General features: G+C 34.3%; 1 pseudogene; it reads right to left on the reverse strand.

The window, feature by feature from the left end:
• Positions 1-3,505: 3,505 nt before the first annotated feature.
• LOC149181730 (casein kinase II subunit beta-1 pseudogene) lies at positions 3,506-4,145 on the reverse strand (annotated as a pseudogene).
• Positions 4,146-11,393: the final 7,248 nt, after the last annotated feature.

The following is an 11,393-nucleotide window of genomic DNA, read 5'->3' on the forward strand; positions in this document are numbered from 1 at the left end:
AAAAAGGGAGAATTACTAATTGTAGCTTTGGGAGTTACCCGATCAACACATAATGCATTAAAGAGAGTTGTATGCTAATTTTTTTTATGCTCAAACATTGTTCTTTTCATGGATTTTAAAAAAAATTGTTAGGTCCCTATAATACTAGTGATTACCCCATTACTATTTTCATTGTAGCCCTTATTATTATTATTGTGCCCCTATTGTCCCCATATTTTTATTAGTGTGTCCCATAGAAGCCCACTATTGTTATTGTTGTGCCCTTATATTATTATTGTTTTGTCGACTTTGATTATATTGCGACCCCTTAGACTCCTATTTATAGAAAGGAGGTTTAGTCATTTGTATCATTCAAGAATTATTCATTTGTGCAATGTAAAGGAGGTTTCCCCCTCGAAGAGGCTGATTTTGAAGTCGTTGGTCTATCTTTTCTATATTTTTGTGAGCTGGTTCATAACAAATTTTGATTTGAAGATTCAACAATACCATTACCTTGAGGGTAATATTTCATTGACTACTTAATTTTAATCCCTTTCTCCAAGGCATAAACATCTAGTTCATCAGATGAAAAATAAGACACATTATTGAAAACTAGTGATTTTGGGATACCAAGACAAGTGATAATGTTAGAGTCTAAAATGATATTACATGTTTAGAATTCACCACTCATAAAGGGGTTGCCTCTACCCATCTCATAAAATAATCAATAGTTGTTATTATATACTTATGTTGTTGAGACGAGGTAGGGTTCATAGGACCAACTATGTCTAAGCCCCATTGTTGAAAAGGAGCTTTGATAATGACAGGCTGAAGGGGAAAGGTGGGTTTTTTAATCCTACTGAGAACCTTTTGGAAAGTTTCACACCTTTTGACCAGAGCATGGGCATCCTTAAATAAAGTGGGCCAAGTGTACCCAAAATGGCCACCAACAGGACCAAAATGGAGTTCTTGTAGTATTTTCTAGGAATATTCCTGTTCCAAGCAACGAAGTAGTACCCCATCATAGTTTTTATGGAAAATAATTTTATTGATCAACTAGAGAGGACCTGGCATAAGTCTTAACACCCTTCTTTTATTTTCCTCAAGATGAGGTGATGTTGTACCATTCAATAGATAAAATCTAATGTCAGAATACCCTGAATTTGGATTATCAGGTACACATCAAAGCTTCATTTTGCATTAAAGATACTTCATCATTCAAACAACGATCCTGATTAGGAAATTAATAGTTTAGCGACCAGTTTACAGAGACCTTGAAATTTTTACAATATGTGCAAGATTTATTTCTAAATCATATTCTTGAATGGTTTTCATCCAATGTGCCCTTTTCTCTCCCAACTTCTTATATACTAGAAGATTCTGAACCCTTGGATATGGAACAATAACCTTAGTTCTAGATTTCAGTAGATAGGACCTGAACTACTTTATTGTCTAAAAGATAGTAAAATCTTGCCTGTCCACTACTGAATACTTAAGTTTTGATCCTTTAAATGAAGAGCTCATAAAAGCAATTGAGATGTCATGATCAAGCTCTGTTGGAAATATTGGGGGGGGGGGTGACTCAATATTTTAGTTACAATTGTTATCTTATACTAATTAAGATCACTTAGTAAAAATAGAACACAAGATGTACAATAAAAGAATAAGTTTATTAATAAGAATGACGAGGACTCCAATCCTCTTTTACAACAATTCAATTTCCATTTTTTACAATAACACTTATAATTCCTTTAGGGCTCCAACCCTAGATGAAGACTCCAATATTCAATTTCAAACCATGCTACAACCTGTACTATACCAAGCTCCAACTTAGTCTACTTGGTGAATCCAATCACCTCAATAATTCAAGCTCCAACCTGGTTTTCCACAAGGCTCCAACCCTGTGTGAGGACTCCAATCCTCTAGGGCTCCAACCCTATACTTCAATATGGTTTTAGTGTTGCTTTAGGACTTCCAATATCTACTTCAACAAGTCCTAAAAATAAATCCAAGATGTACTTTAGGAAATTCCTCAAATAATCTCCAAAATACTTCAGGGGATAGTTCATCAAGGTTAACTCCAACAAGACTAGTATGTGTCTCCAAGACTCTTCATGTCGGCAAAAACAATCCTCTTCAAATATACTTCATCAGGATTTCAACAATGTTTCTTCTTCACAGATAATTGGTTCAACAAGAGTTAATAAATCTGCTCCAATACTAAACAAAAAAATTCTTCAAATATGGCTTCAAGGTCTTTAAATTGTCTTCAAGGATGTTCCAACAAGGGTCTACTCAAGAGATACAAAGGAGGCTACTTCAAAATACACTAATGTTGTTCCTCCAATATAAAGAATATGTTTACACTTTCCAAGGTTTAAGCCCTTCACAACAATTATGTCATAGGATGAGATTCCTCCTTCAGAAGGGTTGTGATGGCTACTTCAATATATTTGCTTCAACTCTGTATTCAAGATATTCAATCTTGTTCCAAAGAGTGCAATAGGGACCTAATCCAAATATGGCTTCAAAAACTCCTCTACAATCTACTCCAACAAGTCCTCAAGAAATAGTTTTCAAGAGTGCTTCAATCAAGGTGAGATGATATGCTACATAGATCATTCAAGAATTTCCAATGTTGTTCTTCAAGTTTGATCCCAAAAGGGCACTAGGTTGCCAAATTGCCAATCACCAAATTTTTTATGCTATAGTTATGAAATTTAATTCCACCATGGGTCCGAACTTTTGTGTGCCATAGGTCCACAAGTTTGAAATATGTGTAAGCCACTGATATGAATGGTATGAAAGCCACATGTGTAAAAGCCCCAAGTTCTACAAATCCACAACTCTGAAAATGTCACAAATTCACAGGTGCAGGTGCCACAAATTTAAAATTCCTTGCCATAGGTCCAAGATACATTTGTTACAGGTTTGAGCTTCTAGTAGAAAAGGTTAGTCCTGTAGTGACCCAAAGTCTACTCCTATAGAAGACCAAATTATTTTTTAGGCTAATGTTAGTTCCTTTCAAGGACGAGGTTTATCCTTAAGAAGAGGCCAAGAATGTAGAGAGTGTAATTACAAACATAGAACTACTCCATAATGACATAAAAATCCACTCGAGAATATATAACAATAACCCTAGGCTAAAATATTAGAATGTGATCATAGAAAGATTCAATCTTTTCTTCTTTGCTCCCTTTTTATCTCACCTCAGATCTGAATTATGCCTCTACTTTTGTCTTATCTTCGCTAAGTTATATGGGTAGAATGAGGAGTCAAACTTTGTATTTATACTTATTTTACTATTGTGAAGAGACATGTTTTTTGGGGTTAGAGGGCCGACATGAGTATATGAGCCGAACTGTGCAACAATATATATATTAAATTGTCTTTTAATTCTAGAACTTTTTTTACCACAATGTGGCATTGCAAGCAATCTCATGGTTGAAAATGAGGCTCCTTTTTTGTATAGTTGAGTAATCATCTTTGTAATTATCTTCTTCAAACTCTTACCATGGCATATGCTTTAGGGCTTCATGGGTTTGATGTACGGGGATATCATAAAAAAAGGGTGTGGAAACATAGTTCCAAAATCAATATTGCCTTGATATACATCTTCACACTTTGGGCAGTATATCTTAATGGTACTTGTGTAAGGAATATCTGAATGACCAATTGGGAGACATGGTTTACCCACGCAGTAAACTCTGGGGAACCTTCCAAGATCTGTATGTTTTTACTTCTCTATCATAACACTAAGTCCCTTGTTTGTTAAGATATAACAAACATGAATTAGACCATACAACATCTCTGCAAAAAATTCTACCAACTCATTTTTTTCCTCAGTTAGAATATCATCTTGCTAGAATACATAGAAAAAATTATATTTTAGAATTGCTTAACGTGCTCCAAAGTTAAAAGAGAGCAATTGTCCATGATTTTATCTTAAATATTTAGATAAATGTTTAATTGGGGAATTCCACATCTAAAACCAAGTCAAGAGCATGATCATAGTAAGTCCACTAAGATTGAATCTATCTTGAATGCACTCATCATCAACTTCACTAATGAACTCGTTGCTTGTAGAACCATGAGATCTAGGATGTGTCCTCTCCATCACAATATACTTCTTCATTCATGCACCATCCAAGATGTGTCCTCTCCATCAAAATATAATTCTTCATTCATGCACCTAGGGCATATTAGGGCTTGATTCAACAATTTTAATGACATCAATGGCAACCTTATCCAACAATCTCCCCCTTTGTCATTGATGGAAACATACATACATAACTCTTATTAACGATGAGACTCTCGTTTTACTCATTAGAGAAATTTTGAGGTAAAAAATGGTGCTAAAACAATGCACAACCAAAATCAAATTTATAAGAACCAATAGGATTCAATATGATGATGGAAGCCATGGGGAGGATTCACAATTTTTGGAATAAAAGAGTAAAAAGATCAACAACAAAAAAACCCTACTCTTTTAACCCACATTTTCAACAGACCTCCCTATGGTTTTACTCAAATTTCGAGCGGGAGAACTCGTTGGATGCATAATTTAATTCCTCATCCAAAGAGTACCTACGTTTCATACTTTCGTACACAAAAAATGATAAATACATGAAAAATGTGATCAATGCTCTCGCTCGAAATTTGAGTAAAACCACAAGGACATAAGTTGAAAATACGAGTTGAAAAAGTTGTTTTTTCTTTTTTTCCCTCTAAAATTTGATGATGTAATCTATTCTTATTTTATTATTTCCACTATTTTTTTATAATATTCTTTAGGAGGCCCATTTTAGACCTCAAAATTTCTCTAATGTCTCTCTCCATTTTACATTATTGGCAAATGAGGTGCTTTTCTTAACAATGTTTTTCGATCAAGTGCTCCCCCCATCATCATCAAGGACCACTCCCCCTAAATAAGTAATTGTTAGGTAATATTCTCCATATGATCTATTATGCCACCAATATTCACTATTTATCATGTAATTCACATTCATGATTTGGTATTCTCCACTTGTGCACTGGATGAACTTTCTGTTTGCATACTTCACTCCTATTACATCCAATATTAGCCTTGGAAGTGTACCACATACTCCCATGGCCTATGTATAAGCCTTAGTGTGCTGATTTTGTGAGAAAATCCTTAAGAAATTATTCATTGACATGTCCTCCCCCTGACAATATGCATTTCTTTTATAAGTAAGATCTTCTATATTTGATCAGTAGCAAGGATTAGTGCCTCGATCATTGAAGGTACACTCAAGATGATATTTTTATGGTTCAACATGTTTCCTTCTCCAAAATTTCGTGATACTTTTTCTATGATTGTCTAGGAACCCAATTGAAGCTACAATTTTGAGCTATATTCCCAACATTATGGTATTTGAAGCATTCAATTTTGGACTTGAATGAGGGAGAATAATTTCTATTGAAGAGCACATTGGAGTATCCTCCTGACAACTTTAATTATAGGGAACTCATAGGGGCCCTTATAGATGTCTCTGTCATATGCTCTGCAATCTTTTTCCATGTGCCCAAAATTTGTACAAGAGTAATAATGACCAAAAAATATAGTTTGATGCCCAGAAGACGAGGATTGTCTTGGTGCACTTCTAACGTTTTTCAGCCTTGATATTATTTGATGATATTCGTTGCTACTTGTATTTTTGATAGCATCAACATATCTTCTTAGAGCATAGGTTCTTCCAATGTTATTTTGACTCCTTTCCTTACTTCTTCTAGAGCTAGGGGTACAACTTTCAAGCTTCTCCACATTCTTGTTCTTTGATGATTTAGGGTTTAGATCACTTTTTATAGAAGGCTCGCCTACATATCTAAGACCAGATTTCTCAAGTGGTTATATTTTACAACTTAGGGTGTTGTCCAAGACTTGATAACTCTTCAAGTTCTTGTTAAACTAATCATCATGTTTCCGTAGAGAAACAATCTCTTCTTCTGACTTTTCACAATATTCCTCTTTCTTTATTAGTTGACTCTCCATTAATTCTTTCATTCTCTTTGCTTCATTTACTTGGACATTAAGGGAGATGGCATTTTCTTCAAGTTTTTTGATCTCTTCATTTTTTTCCTTTAGTTGGCTTGCCATGATTTTTCCTTCTTTTTCGACTTCATGAACTTGTCCTTTTAGGAGGAAAAATTATTCCTTTGTGAGGTTTGGGTTCTTATATTTAGCTTCTTGTATATGCTTATTAATCTTCTAGGTTTTCCTTGCTCTTGGTGTCTTCAATTTTGTTTTCAGTTATCTTCTCTAGATCTTGATTATCTTTGTGCTCTTGTTACACATGATCTAGTACAAAACCAAATTCTTCATGAAGTTTATGTAGTTTTTCCTAGAGTATTTTGGCTGAAGAACATTGGCCCACCTTTATTTTTACAGAAGCTAATATGCCACTCAAGATTGCTTCCATCACTTTCGTATTGTATTCTTTTGAATCATCTATAATATTATTTTCAGTAATAATTGGTTCCCATACTTCATTGCCAAGGGCCATAAAAAGGAACTCCATTTTTGTGCTCCACATTACATAATTTGTCCCATTAAATGAAAGGGATTTTCTAAGTTGATTTACATCTTCAGAAGGTTTGGAGGCTTTCTTCCTTGACTTTGTAATTTGTGTTCCTGGGATCTACCTTCTAGTTGTTAGGTTGTGCTTGAAGGTACTAGATCTCATACCAATTGTTGGAAATATTGAGAGGGAGGGTGAATCAATATTTCTTTTACAATTATTATCTTATACTAGTTAAGATCACTTAGTAAAAGCACAATATGTACAATAGAAAAATAATTTAATTAATAAGAATGATGAGGAATCCAATACTCTTTTACAACAATTCAGGTTCCAATTTGCACAAAAACAATTATAATTCCTTCAGTGCTCCAACCCTAGGCAAAGACTCCAATCTTCAATTTCAAGCTAGGCTCCAACCTATACTATACCAAGCTCTCACTTGGTCTACTTGAGGAATCTGATCCTCTTAACAATTTATGATTTCACCTGGTTTTCCACAAGGCTCCAACCTTATGTGAGGACTCCAATCCTCTACTTCAAGATGGTTTTAGTGTTGCTTCAGTACTTCCAATATCTTCTTCAACAAGTCCTGAAAATAAATCCAAGATTTGCTTCAGGAAATGCCTCAAATATTATCCAAAATACTTCATGGGCTAGTTCATCAAGGTCAATTCTAACAAGCCTAGTATGTGTCTCCAAGAATCTTTTTGTCTGCACAAACAATATTCTTCAAATCTACTTCATCAGGGATTCAATAATGTTTCTTCTTCATAGATAACTGGTTCAACAAGAGTTAAGAAATCTACTCCAATACTGCATTTAACAATTCTTCAATGATGGCTTCACGATCTTTAAATTGTATTCAAGGATGTTCCAAGAAGGATTTGTTCAAGAGATACCTAGGAGGATAATTCAAAAGACACTAATGTTGTTTCTCCAAGATAGAAGATATGTCTACACTTTCCAAGGTTTAAGGTCTTCACAACAATTCTATCATGGGTTGAGATTCCTCCTTCAAAAGGGTTGTGATGGCTACTTCAATAGATTTGCTTCAATTTTGTCTTCAAGTTCTTCAATCATGTTCTAAAGAGTACAAGAGGGGGCTGCTTCAAATCTGGTTTAAAAATCTCCTCTATAATCTGCTCCAACAAGTCCTCAAGTAATAGTCTTCAATAGTGCTTCAATGAGGTGAGATGATATGCTACATAGAGTATTCAAGAAGTTCCCAATGTTGTTCTTCAAGTCTGCTCCCAAAAGTTCAATAGGTTGCTTCAAGAAATGACCAATAGTCTTCTATCAAGGTATGTCAAATTTCCCATCATCGAACTTTCTCAAGGGATACTAAATTTCCAATCATCGAACTTTTTATGCCATAGTTATGCACTTCAATGCCACCATAGGTCCAAAATTTTGTGCGTTAGGTCCATAGCTATGAACTATGTGTAAACCATTGATCTGTATGGTATGAAAGCCACAGGTCCAAATTGTAAGACACAAATGTGAAAGGCTCAGGTTCTACGGATCCACAAGTCCAAAAATGTCACAAATCCATATGTACAGGTGCCATAGATCTGAAATTCCTTGCCATAGGTCTGAGATAATTTTGTTGTAGGTTTGAGATGTTAGTAGTTGAGGTTAGTCCTATAGTGACCCAAGGTCTACTCCTGTATAAGATCAAACTCTTTGTGAGGTTGCAGTTAGTTCTTTCCAAGGTTGAGGTCTATCCTTAATAAGAGGCCAAGATTGTAGAGAGTGTAATCACAAACACATAACTTCTCCACAGTGACACAGAAATCCACACATAAATATATAGCTGTAACCCTAGGCCGAAATCTCAAAATGTGACCACAAAAAGATTATTCAAGTTTGTCTTCTTTTCTCCTTTTTATCTCACCTCGGATTTGAATAATGTCTCTGCTCATGTCTTATCTTCAATGAGTTAGGTGGGTAAAATGAGGAGTCCGAATTTTTATTTATACTAGTTTGAATATTGTGAAGAGACATGTCGTTTGGTTTTGGAGGGCCGACATGAGTATTTGAGCCAACCTATGCAACAATATATATTAAATTCTTTCTTTTAATTCTGGAATTTTTTTTATCACAATCTAGCACAACAGGCAATCTTATGGTTGACAATGAGGCTCCTTTTTTGTATGGCTGAGTAACCATATTTGTAACTATCTTCTTCAAACTCCAACCATGGCATATGCTTTAGGGATTCACATGTTTGATGTATGGGCATGTCAACCCAAAAAAAGTGTGGAAACATAGCTCCAAAAAATTCTCCATCAATATTTCCTTGATATACATCTTCAAACTTTGGGAAGATATCTTAATAGTACTTATGTGGGGAATATCTAAATGAAAAACTGGGAGAAATGGTTGAATTGAGCTAAAAACTCTGGGGCACCTTCCAAAATCTATACTTTTTGTACTTCTCTAGCATAACACTCATTTCCTTCCTTGCTAATATATAAAGAACATGGATTAGACCATAGAACATCTCCGCAACAGATTCTACCAACTCATTTTGTTCCTCAATTAGAATACCATCTTGATGGAATACATATAAATAATTATATTTTTGAATTGATTAACATGCTCCAAAGTTAAAAGAGAGCAACTGTCCTTGAGTTTCTCTTTAATACTTAGAGAAGTGTTTCATTGGGGGATTCCACATCTAAAATCAAGTCAAGAGCATGATCATAGTAATTCCACTAATATTGAAGCTATCTTGAATGTACTCATCATCAACTTCACAAATGAATGTGTTTCTTGCAGAACCATGAGATCCAAAATGAGTCCTCTCCATCTAAATATACTTCTTCATTCATGCATCATCTAGGATGTGTCAAATCCATCATAATATGATTCTCCATTCATGCACCTAGGGCATAGTAGGGCTTTCTTCAATTGGGGCTTACTTCAACAATGCTAATGACATCAATGAAAACCTAATCTAACAAGCTCATTTTTCGTAGTAAGTTCAACAACATATGGAGCATAAGAGGAAAAAGTATGGAGTATAAAATATTTGGAGAAGTTTGGTTTCATCAGAGAAGGGGCTTCAAAAATATCCTTTTTGATTATGAAAAAATATTTTTTTCCTAGTATCCCCACTTAAAGTTAGCATTCCTTTTTACTAAATCTTTAAGTGGTTTGAAAATTTTAGAAAAATTGGGAATGAACCGCCTAACGAAATTTATCTTTCCTGGAAAGGACCACATAGCCTTTTTAGAAATGGGGGGTGACAGACCATAAATGGCTTGATTTATTTTAGGGTCAATCATCATTTCATATGTATAAACAATACATCCTAGAAGATTTCCTTCATTGACTGCAAAGATAAACTTTTTGGAGTTCAAGTAAATGCCAAACTTCCTAAATTTTTCAAACACATTTCTAAGGTGGGAAATGTGGTTAGATCCCCTTTTGGAGTAAAAGTGATATCGTCAGGATATATGAAAACAAATTCATTTGTCAATCCCAGAAAGGAAATATCCATCACCCACTTGAAGGTTGCCCAAAAATTAATCAAACCAAAGGGAATATTTCTATAGGAAAAGTTTCCCCATGGAGTTCTAAAAGTACTTTTCAATTGATCAATGGGAACTACCATTACTTTGTTGTAACCTAAAAAATTATCTAAGAGGGACAACATTTTAGAACCAAAAACCCATTGTAGTATTTGCTCCATAGGAGGAAATGGGTAATTGTCCTTGTTAGAAGCTTTGTTAAAAATTTTGTAAGTCAACACAAAGACAAATGCATACATTATTTTTCCTTACTGACAGTAGGTTCGCAACCCATTGTATGTGGCAGACAGAGAAAATGGTTTTGGCTGCCAAAATGTTGTTAAGATCACTTTTGATGGCAGGTTCGAGATTGGGATGCATATTCCTTAGCTTATGTTGGAAGGATTTACTCTACGGTTTTATGTTGCATTATGTTGGGGTCAAAGGTTTTCAAATCATCATACATCCAGGTGAATACATCCTTTTATTCCTTGAAAAAACAAATGAGGTATTCTTTTTCCTCAGATGTGTAATTTGTTCCCAAATTTATGTTATGTGGATTTGTTTCAGTCCCCAAATTTATGACTTCATAACTCATAGAAAAGTTGTTGGTTTTACTATTTACAACTCTTTTAAATTTATCACTTAAGTCATAAAACATTCCTAGAATTACAACAGGTTCAAGGATAGGTTTACCAGATCGAACAAATCATTCACTGACTGTTGATTTTGTATCTGCGACAAATTTTGGAGATTCTCTCATGAGTAAATTCATTGATCACAACATATTTGAAGCTATATTTTGAGTGAAGGAAGTTAATTATTGATTGATCATCATTAAAAATACGTTGATTAGTTACGTGCTAGTTACATTGTTTGGAATAGATGGTCTATAAATTAGTTCAACGAAAAAAAGAGTCTGGCTCGAAACCTTCATCAAGAATTAGTCTAGATGCTACATTGGATAATAAATCAACTTATTGGTTGAAAGATGTAGAAATATATGTAATATTAAAAGAAAAAAAATCATAAATCATATCCTATACCTTATGTTGATAATTATGTAAGTGGGATGAAACACAAAGTATAACATTTTGTACCCGCTTAACAATAATTTCATAATCGCCATAGACCCCCAAGAATTGAACTCCAATGTCAATAACCTTCTTAATTCCTTGGATGAGTGCCTCATATTCTATAATATTATTAGTGAACTCAAATTCCAATCCACAGGCAATAAAAATCTTTTTACCTTTTCGGTCCAAAAGAAAACATCCAGCCCCTGTGCCTTCTTTTGACTTGGATAAATCAAAATATAATAACTAGACTTCATTTTTTGAATTATTTTTAATAAAAT

The sequence above is a fragment of the Pinus tabuliformis genome, chromosome 3_2 (genome assembly GCF_031772625.1).
Source record: "Pinus tabuliformis cultivar Carrire ecotype Pingquan chromosome 3_2, CPIR1, whole genome shotgun sequence".
NCBI lineage: Eukaryota > Viridiplantae > Streptophyta > Pinopsida > Pinales > Pinaceae > Pinus > Pinus tabuliformis.